The following is a 14,253-nucleotide window of genomic DNA, read 5'->3' on the forward strand; positions in this document are numbered from 1 at the left end:
GAAGAGCAATTTTGAAGTTTTTGTTGCAACATCTAAATTATAGAACTAAATAATTAGGCAAGATGTGGAAACAAATGGAGGGTTCATGACTTTAAGTGTGTGTGTGTGTGTGTGTGTGTGTGTGTGTGTGTGTGTGTGTGTGTGTGTGTGTGTGTGTGTGTGTGTGTGTGTGTGTGTGTACAGTATACATATATCAGATACTAGTGTTTTCCCCTCCCTACCCTCACGTATGTCAGCTCACAGTAACTGAACAAAGCTGCAGGCTGAGATCTTGAGTAGTTGTTTTCTTTTCTTTTCTTTTTTTTTTTTTTTTTTACAAAGCAGCTACAGCCTCCAAAAAACACAATAAGCATAATATGCACAACTACAACTTCATATCTCACTCTCACTTTAAAATAATCAACTATTCTCCACCCTTCCATTTTCTACCTTCTGAATCTTTGAAAATTTAAGAAGCACTTTAATGTTATGGTTTTGCAGCATTGAATCTACAGTAGTAAAGCACCCAAAGGAGCCCATTGACCTGGATTGATAAGGTGATTGATTGTGTAACATGATAGCAGTGTAGTAATAATAATATTAATACACAATCTGAGTTAAAATGGAAATAACTGATGTTGACAGGTAGTCATGGTAACTCAAAAGATGAAGTCACTATGTTCTAAAAGTCCCACAGGTAGACATCAAAGCCTTATTGTGGAACTACAAGCACTGCGCTAGTTACTTTGACCATAGTACTTTGGACCATCGTCAAAAGCAGACATCCAGTTGACTTCAGCTGATCAAAGAAATGATGATGGAGAAGCCAAGTGCACAGGTGGCCGGGCGAGCGTTTGTCCGACACTATTACACCGTACTGTACAAGGAGCCAGAGAACCTGCACAGCTTCTATGGGAAGGACTCATTGTACGTTCACGGAGGTTTGGTCTCCAACGGACGGTCGGAGATCCAGAAGCGAGTGACGGAGCTCAGCCTCAGGGACTGTAACACCAGGATTCGTCACATGGACGCACGCTTCACGTTGAGTGAGGGCATAGTGGTGCAGGTGATGGGGGAGCAGTCCAATAACATGCAGCCCATGAGGAGGTTCATGCAGACCTTCTTTCTGGCTCCTGAGGGAACAGCTGCAAACAAACTCTATATTCACAACAATGTGTTCACCTACCAGGACGAGGTGTACGGGGACTCGCTCCCAGTGTTAACAATCCCCCCACACGTGGTTAAAGCCCCACCCACAACACAACCCAGAGTGGAGGTAAAGTGTGAGTCTCAGAACTCCACAGAGAGACCTTAAAGACAGCAGAAAGATGGAGAACCAAGGCCCAACAATCCAACGGTGGTGCACCGCGGCCCCCGACCAGTGCGTGAGGGGCAGAGCGGTCAGTCTGAGGGTCCAAGGATGGTTCGTTATCCTGACGCTCATCAGCTGTTCGTAGGAAATATTCCTCACGACGTGAAAAAGACAGAACTGATGGAGTTCTTTGAATGGTTCGGCACAGTCCTGGCTTTGAAGATCATCAGCGGAGGAAAACATCCAAACTTTGGCTTTGTGGTGTTTGACAATTCTGAACCGGTCCAGAAGATCCTCAGCAGAGTCAAGCGCAGAGATGCTCGTCCTCGCCCTAGAGCACCCTGAGGGGGCGGAGTCAGAGGCCCCCTGACCCGAGGGGGTGGAACCAACAAACCCAGCTTTGGCTCTGAGCATGCGGTGGTGGCCTAGTGAGCGTTTCTCTGCCCTCAAGCAGTGAAACCACGCCCTCTACCAAAGCCCCACCCACTGTGTATCTGGACGTTTGCCTCACGCTGAACTAGAATCAACCTAAAGATTCAAATATTGGTTGAAAACTACTTGAACTGTGGTCTGTGGTCAATGAACTTTGAATAAAAACTAACAAAAACAAACACGACTCATAACATTGTGTGCTGCCTGGAAAGCCTTTTCAGAGGGTTTGAATCAAAGATTTGAACAATAATAATAATAATAATCATAATAGTAGGGCACATGTCATTGTTAAACACAGCTCTTTGTGCTGCTCAGGTCACATTTTTCAACTTGCGACTGACACTTAACGACATCCTTCATGACACCTTATTCATGCTAATGAAAGATATTAACAGCCCACTGTCAGCCTTATGTAGAAAACTTCAAGTAAAGTGTTACAAACAATCCAACGTTGAAATCAAATAGAGAAAAATGTAGCTTTTTTAAAAATATTTTTTTTAACTTTTTTCTTTACTACTACTCATTTTCTACCATTGTGACGGTTTGGCAGTTTGTGAATGGTTATTGTTGCTATGAATGTTAGGTTCTGTTTTTATGGGTGCCAGCCAGGTTTCCCTCCTGACGTATAGGATATTTGTATTAGTATGAATTTTGTTTTGTCTGTACAGTCGATGAGGTTCCTTTAAAATGTCAAACCTCACTTGGACATATGCTCCTAGACATACACCCTGTTACATATGACATATAGACTGAAAAAAAACAACACACTCAGGAAATGTAATTCTTTACAAGTATATTGAAGTTGTCCACACCAAATAAATATACACACAGACATGTGAGTGAGTCCTTTGCTCTCCAACACACATCATACAGCTACAACTCAAATATATCCACAAAGGTCCAGAGGAGTCAGAAGTTCTCACTCCCCCCAATTTCCTTGCTCCACAGCGTATCTAAATAAACAGAACTGTGTTTGAAATCATATTCTTTCTTTCAACATGAGATATAAAAATATTAAACATAAAGTTTTTACGTACTGCAAAAAAAGTCAATGACGTCACACAGACGGCAGGCGGAAGTGTGAGTTGACTGCACAAAGCAGGCTAGAATAAACATATTCAATATTATTTTAACATACTTCCTTCAATATCATAACAGCAGTAAATAATATTATATGAAATAAAGGAAACACAAAACAAAAGAAACTCACGGACAGTCCAGTGTCTGGTCAGACGTGTACGTGCGGTGTGCGTCTGACGTCACCGACGCTTTGCAGCTACCAGGAAGCGGTAATGTCTGGGTCTGCGACTGACTGTTTCCAGCTCTAAAAACTATTTGCGGCAATGACTGGCACCGTGAGTGGATGGACTTCCTCCAGTAAGGACGCAACTGGTGAGGACCTCGAACAATCCGGTATGCAGTCTCCACGGACACGCTCCGCTCCGACCCAGAAACCGATGCTGCTCCTCCACGGCTCTCTGAGGTATGCCATTTAACTACCGCAGGCAGGAGGCTTGCCCAGCGGAGGAACCGGGGATAAGTGAAAAGGCGAGGAGACAGAGATGGGCGTTAGGGTGAGGTCAGAGTAAGAGGCTGAACAGGGGAGTGAACCGGTGGTGTGGGAAAAAAACGAGAAAAATAAGTGACTGAGGCTGCAAAGGCATTTTGCAGGTTGTCACACCATTACTTGAAAAAATTTAAACATAGGGCTGTTTCTTTATTAGTACACAACTTAAAATACAGATTTTAACAGCTTATCAGTCAGTTTTGTTTTTCTTTTGTGTTTTTGTTCTTTTACAGTAAATTGAAATATCAGGATGCACTTGAAGCTCACATGAGAAGCATCAAATAGAGCAGGTCATCTGGAGTGGGAGGTTTTGGACATCAACCGCTATGTAGCAAATTTTGTAGTACAAGTGCATTTACTGCACTTTAATGCACGGTATCTGAAATGAGATACATACCTGTTTGAAAATATTCTTCCAGGGATTTGCTATGCACCTAAAATAACAACATAACAAAAACAGTATATAAATAATAACTGGATTTTCATTGAATGACTTTATATTCTGAACCTCTTTAATGATACAAAGACTTTCCCTCTCTAGAAAACCATGTCAATCAAAAACGTACAGTTATACAGATACTTCCAAGTTTGAATAATCAGAGAAATTGATCAAATGAGGCTTCAAATTTATGAAAATCTGCTCTGAAGTGTGTGTGTGTGTGTGTGTGTGTGTGTGTGTGTGTGTGTGTGTGTGTGTGTGTGTGTGTGTGTGTGTGTGTGTGTGTGTGTGCGTGTGTGTGTGTGTGTGCGTGTGTGTGGCTGCATGTCACCTGAAATTAGGAATAAATAGGGTGAGACAAGATGATCCTATTTTCTCTGGCACAAAAAAAGGAGGAGTTTAATTAGTAATATGATATTCTGCAAATGACACAGACCTAATCCACACTGGCAGGGAACATGCCAGAGGTGGATTTAGAGTGCATGGATTTTTGTAGTTTTATGAATGACATTATTTAGGAATGGGCAACAAGCCGCAAAGATTTATTTCCCACTTTAATCGCTTCCTCTGTGGATTTACTGGACATTTTACTCAAAGGTGCGCTCACCTTTGCTCACGCAGTGAAGCGCCGGAGGAGAGGAAAAAGAGCTGGTGCGCTTGTGCGCCTCCGCCAGCGCGGCCGACGCACACCGTTACCGGGGATATTCCTCTCTAACGTGCGCTCACTGTGTAACAAAGTGGACGAACTCCAGCTGCTGTTGGGTAGAAACAGAGACTTCTCCTCATCTTCTGTTCTGTGCTTCACGGAAACCTGGCTGTGTGGAGCGGTACCGGACTCTGCGCTGCAGTTGGCCGGCTTCCAACGTCACGGACCGGACCGAGACGCGGAGCTCACCGGGAAGAGGAAAGGTGGAGGAATCTGCTTTTATGTGAACAGCAACTGGTGTAACGACGTGACAGTGATCCTCCAGCACTGCTCTCCTCACCTGGAATCCTTTATTATCAACAGCAAACCCTTCTATTCTCCCCGTGAGTTCACTTCATTCATCCTGGTTGGTGTGTACATCCCACCGTCAGCTGATGTGCGCGAGGCACAGCGCACACTCGCCGACCAGATCCTGTGCATGGAGCGGACCTACCCGGACTCTTTTATCATTGTGCTTGGTGACTTTAATAAAGGGGACCTCTCACACCAGCTCCCCAAATATAGACAATTAATTAAATGTCCGACCAGAGAGGAGAAGACACTGGATCACTGTTACACCACACTAAGCAGTGCTTATCACGCCGTTTCCCGTGCTGCACTGGGCCAATCGGACCATTTGATGGTCCCCCTGATTCCTTCATACAGACAGAGGCTGAAGCTCTGTAAACCTGTGGTGAAGGAATCTAAACAGTGGACCAGTGAAGCAGTGGAGAAACTCCAGGAGTGTTTGGACTGTACTGACTGGGATGTTTTCAGGTCTGCGAACAGTTCTCTGAATGAGTTTACAGACGCTGTGACGTCCTACATCAGCTTCTGTGAGGACAGCTGCATTCCATCAAAGACCAGGGTGAGTTATAACAATGACAAACCCTGGTTCACAGCTAAGCTCAGAGGGCTGAGGGCAGACAAAGAGGTCGCTTTCAGGGGTGGAGATAGAGCCAGGTACAGAGAGTCGAAGTACACGTTTGGAAAGGAGGTGAGAAAAGCCAAACGTTTGTACTCAGAGAAGCTACAACATCAGTTCTCTGCGAATGACTCGGCTTCTGTCTGGAGAGGGCTCAGGCAAATTACAAACTACAAGCCCAGAGCCCCTGCTGCTGCTAACGACCTCTGCCTGGCCAACAGTCTGAATAACTTCTATTGTAGATTTGACAGACAATGGGACAGACCTGACTCCATCCCCCCTCACACCTCTGACCAGCCTCACTCCAACACCTTCACCCCCCACATCAAAGCTACAGTCTCACCACAGCTGCTTACAGAGGCTCTCTCCCCTATCTTCCCCCCCCCCCCCCCCCCCCCCCCCCCCCCCCCCCCCTCCCACAGAGGCACCTTTCTCCATCAAAGAGAGAGATGTAAATAGACTTTTCAGGAGACAAAACCCCCGTAAGGCTTGTGGACCGGACTCTGTCTCTCCTTCCACCTTAAAGCGCTGTGCTGATCAGCTGTCTCCAGTGTTCACAGACATTTTTAACTTCTCACTGGAGACATGCACCGTACCAGCCTGTTTTAAGGTCTCCACCACCGTTCCTGTCCCTAAAAAGCTGAGGATCACAGGACTTAATGACTACAGACCCGTCGCTCTGACATCTGTGGTCATGAAGTCCTTTGAACGCCTCATGCTCTCCCACATCAAGGACACCACCGACCCCCACCTGGACCCCCTGCAGTTTGCCTATAGATCCAACAGGTCTGTAGACGATGCTGTAAACCTGGCTCTCCACTTCATCCTCCAGCACCTGGACTCCCCAGGCTCCTACGCCAGGATCCTGTTTGTGGACTTCAGCTCTGCTTTCAACACGTCAAGCTTTCCCAGCTGAACGTGCAAGACTCTACCTGCAAGTGGATCACAGACTTCCTGTCTGACAGGAAGCAGCACGTGAAGCTGGGAAAACCCATCTCTGCTCCCCGGACTATCAGCACTGGATCTCCTCAGGGCTGTGTTCTTTCTCCTCTGCTCTTCTCTCTGTACACCAACAGCTGCACCTCCTCTCACCAGTCGGTCAAACTCCTGAAGTTTGCAGACGACACGACCATCATCGGTCTCATCTCTGATGGAGACGAGTCTGACTACAGGTGGGAGACAGACCGATGGTGTCCTGGTGCAGCCAGAACAACCTGGAGCTCAACGCTTTAAAGACAGGGGAGATGATAGCAGATTTCAGGAAGAACCCAGCCCCCCTCACCCCCCTCACCCTGGGAGACTCTACAGTGAGCTCTGTGGAGTACTTCTGCTTCCTGGGGACCATCATCATTCAGGACCTCAAGTGGGAGCTGAACATCAGCTCCCTTATCAAAAAAGCTCAGCAGAGGATGTACTTCCTGCGGCAGCTGAAGAAGTTCAGTCTGCCAACAAAGATGATGGTGAACTTCTACAGCTCCATCATCCAGTCCATCCTCTGCTCCTCCATCACCATCTGGTACGCTGCAGCTACTACCAAGGACAAGGCCAGACTGCAGCGTATCATCCACTCTGAAGAGAAGGTCATCGGCTGCAATCTGCCCTCCCTCCAGGACCTGTACGCCTCCAGGATTTTGAGGCATGCAGGAAAGATTATGGCCGACCCCTCCCACCCCGGTCATAAACTGTTTCAATCTCTCCCTTCTGGAAGGAGGTTTCGGTCCATCAGGACCAGAACCTCCAGACACAAAAACAGCTTCTTTCCCTCTGCCACCATCCACATGAACACACCCCAAGTCACCCACTGAACCCCCCCCACAACCGATCACCACCTCCATGATGACATTATCTGCTGCACTGTATATATATTATATATATATATATATATATATATATATATATATATATATATATATATATATATTTATATTTATCCTATTTATCCTTTATTCTCTATCTATCCTTTATTTATCCCTCATCCTTTATATTTATTGTTATTATTATTATTATTATTGTTGCTGGGTTGTTCTTTGTTTTTTTATTTTTTTGTTGTTTGTTTTGTGCACCAACTACCAAGACAAATTCCTTGTACTGTCCTTAAAACTGTACATGGCCATTAAAAACATTTCTGATTCTGATTCTGATTTCTGATATTTTAGAAATGTAACATTTCTAACTTTTCCTTGTGCTGCTGTTGGCTGCAATATTCATTTTAATCTATAAATACTGTAATTTGGAAATACAAGACCATCTGGAACATTTATAAGGTATTTACTTGAGGTAGTACACCGGTTTTCATGTAGCACAGGTTACACAAAGAGTTTTTGGGTTCATTTACATTTTTCTTTTAATACAAAAAATAGAAATGGAGAATCAAAGTAAAACTTCATTCTATTTTGCTTGTGGTTTGCTGTGTTTTTGGATTTGTTTTTGAGTATTTTGTTGTATTATTTTATATTCTTTAATTTTGGTGTTTTTGCTGTCATTTTTGTGTCGCTTTCCCATCATTTGGTGAATTTTTCCGTTTTTTGTTTGTAGATGTCTTGTGTTTATTGTGTATTTTTGTGTATATTTGTTGCCATTTTTGTCTGTTTGATTTTATGATTGTGCTTTTGCGTATTTACTATTTTTATTCTGTGATATTTAATATTTTTTGGAGTCAATTTGTATATATTCTGCTTTTCTGTGCATTTGTGTCTTTTTCGTGCATTTGCTTTGAGGGCCGCCAGTTGCCCACGTCTGCTCTAAACTGCAATTTTGTGAATATATCTTAGATTTGCTTTTCACATAATTTTAGTTAATTAAACAAATTAATTAGTTATTCTAATCAGTCTACCAGTTATTAATCAGTTTTTCAGTGTATATTTGATATCCAGATGGATTTAATTTTTTCAACTCTTTTTTTGAAAGAGTGACATTTTCACTTGGTTTGATAAGCAGATGTTAATCATGCTGACCTGGCCAATCACAACAATGTTATTTAAGTGTGTGTATTTCTCCGGTCCTGCCTAAAGGTCATTGACTGTAATTGACTTTGATTTTGCAATAAAAAAAATTAAAAAAACTGGCAACATGCTGAATGTTTGCCCTGCTTTACCTTCATACGATAGGATAGTATCCAGGTACTTGATGAATATATGTACCTAATTAATTCATTTCAAGGATAACCAATTGAAAAATCCTAAACATAAAATAATCCAAAAAAAAAAAAACAAGTGTTGTGTCGTCTCAATATATTCAGTACCAGTGACGTGCCGTCAGGGTAGGCAAGGTAGGCACTACATACCCAAGGGTGAATTGATATTTTTGTTTATTTGTTTTAATTATAATATGATCAAAAATAATTATTTTTCCATTTCCGAATAAGTGAGTGAGTGAGTGAGTGAGTGAGTGAGTGAGTGAGTGAGTGAGTGAGTGAGTGAGTGAGTGAGCGAGCGACCGTTATTGAAAAATTGTGTTTTTTTTACTGACTATGTTATAGAAGAGCAATTTTGAAGTTTTTGTTGCAACATCTAAATTATAGAACTAAATAATTAGGCAAGATGTGGAAACAAATGGAGGGTTCATGACTTTAAGTGTGTGTGTGTGTGTGTGTGTGTGTGTGTGTGTGTGTGTGTGTGTGTGTGTGTGTGTGTGTGTGTGTGTGTACAGTATACATATATCAGATACTAGTGTTTTCCCCTCCCTACCCTCACGTATGTCAGCTCACAGTAACTGAACAAAGCTGCAGGCTGAGATCTTGAGTAGTTGTTTTCTTTTCTTTTCTTTTTTTTTTTTTTTTTACAAAGCAGCTACAGCCTCCAAAAAACACAATAAGCATAATATGCACAACTACAACTTCATATCTCACTCTCACTTTAAAATAATCAACTATTCTCCACCCTTCCATTTTCTACCTTCTGAATCTTTGAAAATTTAAGAAGCACTTTAATGTTATGGTTTTGCAGCATTGAATCTACAGTAGTAAAGCACCCAAAGGAGCCCATTGACCTGGATTGATAAGGTGATTGATTGTGTAACATGATAGCAGTGTAGTAATAATAATATTAATACACAATCTGAGTTAAAATGGAAATAACTGATGTTGACAGGTAGTCATGGTAACTCAAAAGATGAAGTCACTATGTTCTAAAAGTCCCACAGGTAGACATCAAAGCCTTATTGTGGAACTACAAGCACTGCGCTAGTTACTTTGACCATAGTACTTTGGACCATCGTCAAAAGCAGACATCCAGTTGACTTCAGCTGATCAAAGAAATGATGATGGAGAAGCCAAGTGCACAGGTGGCCGGGCGAGCGTTTGTCCGACACTATTACACCGTACTGTACAAGGAGCCAGAGAACCTGCACAGCTTCTATGGGAAGGACTCATTGTACGTTCACGGAGGTTTGGTCTCCAACGGACGGTCGGAGATCCAGAAGCGAGTGACGGAGCTCAGCCTCAGGGACTGTAACACCAGGATTCGTCACATGGACGCCCGCTTCACGTTGAGTGAGGGCATAGTGGTGCAGGTGATGGGGGAGCAGTCCAATAACATGCAGCCCATGAGGAGGTTCATGCAGACCTTCTTTCTGGCTCCTGAGGGAACAGCTGCAAACAAACTCTATATTCACAACAATGTGTTCACCTACCAGGACGAGGTGTACGGGGACTCGCTCCCAGTGTTAACAATCCCCCCACACGTGGTTAAAGCCCCACCCACAACACAACCCAGAGTGGAGGTAAAGTGTGAGTCTCAGAACTCCACAGAGAGACCTTAGAGACAGCAGAAAGATGGAGAACCAAGGCCCAACAATCCAACGGTGGTGCACCGCGGCCCCCGACCAGTGCGTGAGGGGCAGAGCGGTCAGTCTGAGGGTCCAAGGATGGTTCGTTATCCTGACGCTCATCAGCTGTTCGTAGGAAATATTCCTCACGACGTGAAAAAGACAGAACTGATGGAGTTCTTTGAATGGTTCGGCACAGTCCTGGCTTTGAAGATCATCAGCGGAGGAAAACATCCAAACTTTGGCTTTGTGGTGTTTGACAATTCTGAACCGGTCCAGAAGATCCTCAGCAGAGTCAAGCGCAGAGATGCTCGTCCTCGCCCTAGAGCACCCTGAGGGGGCGGAGTCAGAGGCCCCCTGACCCGAGGGGGTGGAACCAACAAACCCAGCTTTGGCTCTGAGCATGCGGTGGTGGCCTAGTGAGCGTTTCTCTGCCCTCAAGCAGTGAAACCACGCCCTCTACCAAAGCCCCACCCACTGTGTATCTGGACGTTTGCCTCACGCTGAACTAGAATCAACCTAAAGATTCAAATATTGGTTGAAAACTACTTGAACTGTGGTCTGTGGTCAATGAACTTTGAATAAAAACTAACAAAAACAAACACGACTCATAACATTGTGTGCTGCCTGGAAAGCCTTTTCAGAGGGTTTGAATCAAAGATTTGAACAATAATAATAATAATAATCATAATAGTAGGGCACATGTCATTGTTAAACACAGCTCTTTGTGCTGCTCAGGTCACATTTTTCAACTTGCGACTGACACTTAACGACATCCTTCATGACACCTTATTCATGCTAATGGAAGATATTAACAGCCCACTGTCAGCCTTATGTAGAAAACTTCAAGTAAAGTGTTACAAACAATCCAACGTTGAAATCAAATAGAGAAAAATGTAGCTTTTTTAAAAATATTTTTTTTAACTTTTTTCTTTACTACTACTCATTTTCTACCATTGTGACGGTTTGGCAGTTTGTGAATGGTTATTGTTGCTATGAATGTTAGGTTCTGTTTTTATGGGTGCCAGCCAGGTTTCCCTCCTGACGTATAGGATATTTGTATTAGTATGAATTTTGTTTTGTCTGTACAGTCGATGAGGTTCCTTTAAAATGTCAAACCTCACTTGGACATATGCTCCTAGACATACACCCTGTTACATATGACATATAGACTGAAAAAAAACAACACACTCAGGAAATGTAATTCTTTACAAGTATATTGAAGTTGTCCACACCAAATAAATATACACACAGACATGTGAGTGAGTCCTTTGCTCTCCAACACACATCATACAGCTACAACTCAAATATATCCACAAAGGTCCAGAGGAGTCAGAAGTTCTCACTCCCCCCCAATTTCCTTGCTCCACAGCGTATCTAAATAAACAGAACTGTGTTTGAAATCATATTCTTTCTTTCAACATGAGATATAAAAATATTAAACATAAAGTTTTTACGTACTGCAAAAAAAGTCAATGACGTCACACAGACGGCAGGCGGAAGTGTGAGTTGACTGCACAAAGCAGGCTAGAATAAACATATTCAATATTATTTTAACATACTTCCTTCAATATCATAACAGCAGTAAATAATATTATATGAAATAAAGGAAACACAAAACAAAAGAAACTCACGGACAGTCCAGTGTCTGGTCAGACGTGTACGTGCGGTGTGCGTCTGACGTCACCGACGCTTTGCAGCTACCAGGAAGCGGTAATGTCTGGGTCTGCGACTGACTGTTTCCAGCTCTAAAAACTATTTGCGGCAATGACTGGCACCGTGAGTGGATGGACTTCCTCCAGTAAGGACGCAACTGGTGAGGACCTCGAACAATCCGGTATGCAGTCTCCACGGACACGCTCCGCTCCGACCCAGAAACCGATGCTGCTCCTCCACGGCTCTCTGAGGTATGCCATTTAACTACCGCAGGCAGGAGGCTTGCCCAGCGGAGGAACCGGGGATAAGTGAAAAGGCGAGGAGACAGAGATGGGCGTTAGGGTGAGGTCAGAGTAAGAGGCTGAACAGGGGAGTGAACCGGTGGTGTGGGAAAAAAACGAGAAAAATAAGTGACTGAGGCTGCAAAGGCATTTTGCAGGTTGTCACACCATTACTTGAAAAAATTTAAACATAGGGCTGTTTCTTTATTAGTACACAACTTAAAATACAGATTTTAACAGCTTATCAGTCAGTTTTGTTTTTCTTTTGTGTTTTTGTTCTTTTACAGTAAATTGAAATATCAGGATGCACTTGAAGCTCACATGAGAAGCATCAAATAGAGCAGGTCATCTGGAGTGGGAGGTTTTGGACATCAACTGCTATGTAGCAAATTTTGTAGTACAAGTGCATTTACTGCACTTTAATGCACGGTATCTGAAATGAGATACATACCTGTTTGAAAATATTCTTCCAGGGATTTGCTATGCACCTAAAATAACAACATAACAAAAACAGTATATAAATAATAACTGGATTTTCATTGAATGAATTTATATTCTGATTGCATATAGTGTACACATTTGAAGAATCAAAACAACCTCTTTAATGATACAAAGACTTTCCCTCTCTAGAAAACCATGTCAATCAAAAACGTACAGTTATACAGATACTTCCAAGTTTGAATAATCAGAGAAATTGATCAAATGAGGCTTCAAATTTATGAAAATCTGCTCTGAAGTGTGTGTGTGTGTGTGTGTGTGTGTGTGTGTGTGTGTGTGTGTGTGTGTGTGTGTGTGTGTGTGTGTGTGTGTGTGTGTGTGTGTGTGTGTGTGGCTGCATGTCACCTGAAATTAGGAATAAATAGGGTGAGACAAGATGATCCTATTTTCTCTGGCACAAAAAAAGGAGGAGTTTAATTAGTAATATGATATTCTGCAAATGACACAGACCTAATCCACACTGGCAGGGAACATGCCAGAGGTGGATTTAGAGTGCATGGATTTTTGTAGTTTTATGAATGACATTATTTAGGAATGGGCAACAAGCCCCACAGATTTATTTCCCACTTTAATCGCTTCCTCTGTGGATTTACTGGACATTTTACTCAAAGGTGCGCTCACCTTTGCTCACGCAGTGAAGCGCCGGAGGAGAGGAAAAAGAGCTGGTGCGCTTGTGCGCCTCCGCCAGCGCGGCCGACGCACACCGTTACCGGGGATATTCCTCTCTAACGTGCGCTCACTGTGTAACAAAGTGGACGAACTCCAGCTGCTGTTGGGTAGAAACAGAGACTTCTCCTCATCTTCTGTTCTGTGCTTCACGGAAACCTGGCTGTGTGGAGCGGTACCGGACTCTGCGCTGCAGTTGGCCGGCTTCCAACGTCACGGACCGGACCGAGACGCGGAGCTCACCGGGAAGAGGAAAGGTGGAGGAATCTGCTTTTATGTGAACAGCAACTGGTGTAACGACGTGACAGTGATCCTTCAGCACTGCTCTCCTCACCTGGAATCCTTTATTATCAACAGCAAACCCTTCTATTCTCCCCGTGAGTTCACTTCATTCATCCTGGTTGGTGTGTACATCCCACCGTCAGCTGATGTGCGCGAGGCACAGCGCACACTCGCCGACCAGATCCTGTGCATGGAGCGGACCTACCCGGACTCTTTTATCATTGTGCTTGGTGACTTTAATAAAGGGGACCTCTCACACCAGCTCCCCAAATATAGACAATTAATTAAATGTCCGACCAGAGAGGAGAAGACACTGGATCACTGTTACACCACACTAAGCAGTGCTTATCACGCCGTTTCCCGTGCTGCACTGGGCCTATCGGACCATTTGATGGTCCCCCTGATTCCTTCATACAGACAGAGGCTGAAGCTCTGTAAACCTGTGGTGAAGGAATCTAAACAGTGGACCAGTGAAGCAGTGGAGAAACTCCAGGAGTGTTTGGACTGTACTGACTGGGATGTTTTCAGGTCTGCGAACAGTTCTCTGGATGAGTTTACAGACGCTGTGACGTCCTACATCAGCTTCTGTGAGGACAGCTGCATTCCATCAAAGACCAGGGTGAGTTATAACAATGACAAACCCTGGTTCACAGCTAAGCTCAGAGGGCTGAGGGCAGACAAAGAGGTCGCTTTCAGGGGTGGAGATAGAGCCAGGTACAGAGAGTCGAAGTACACGTTTGGAAAGGAGGTGAGAAAAGCCAAACGTT

General features: G+C 43.7%; 2 pseudogenes; both read left to right on the forward strand.

Moving 5' to 3' along the window:
* The first annotated feature begins 696 nt into the window (after positions 1-696).
* On the forward strand, positions 697-1,902 carry LOC114474890 (ras GTPase-activating protein-binding protein 1 pseudogene; annotated as a pseudogene).
* Positions 1,903-9,501: 7,599 nt separating this feature from the next.
* LOC114474889 (ras GTPase-activating protein-binding protein 1 pseudogene) lies at positions 9,502-10,705 on the forward strand (annotated as a pseudogene).
* The last annotated feature ends 3,548 nt before the right edge of the window (positions 10,706-14,253 follow it).

The sequence above is a fragment of the Gouania willdenowi genome, chromosome 13 (assembly GCF_900634775.1).
Source record: "Gouania willdenowi chromosome 13, fGouWil2.1, whole genome shotgun sequence".
Lineage (NCBI taxonomy): Eukaryota > Metazoa > Chordata > Actinopteri > Blenniiformes > Gobiesocidae > Gouania > Gouania willdenowi.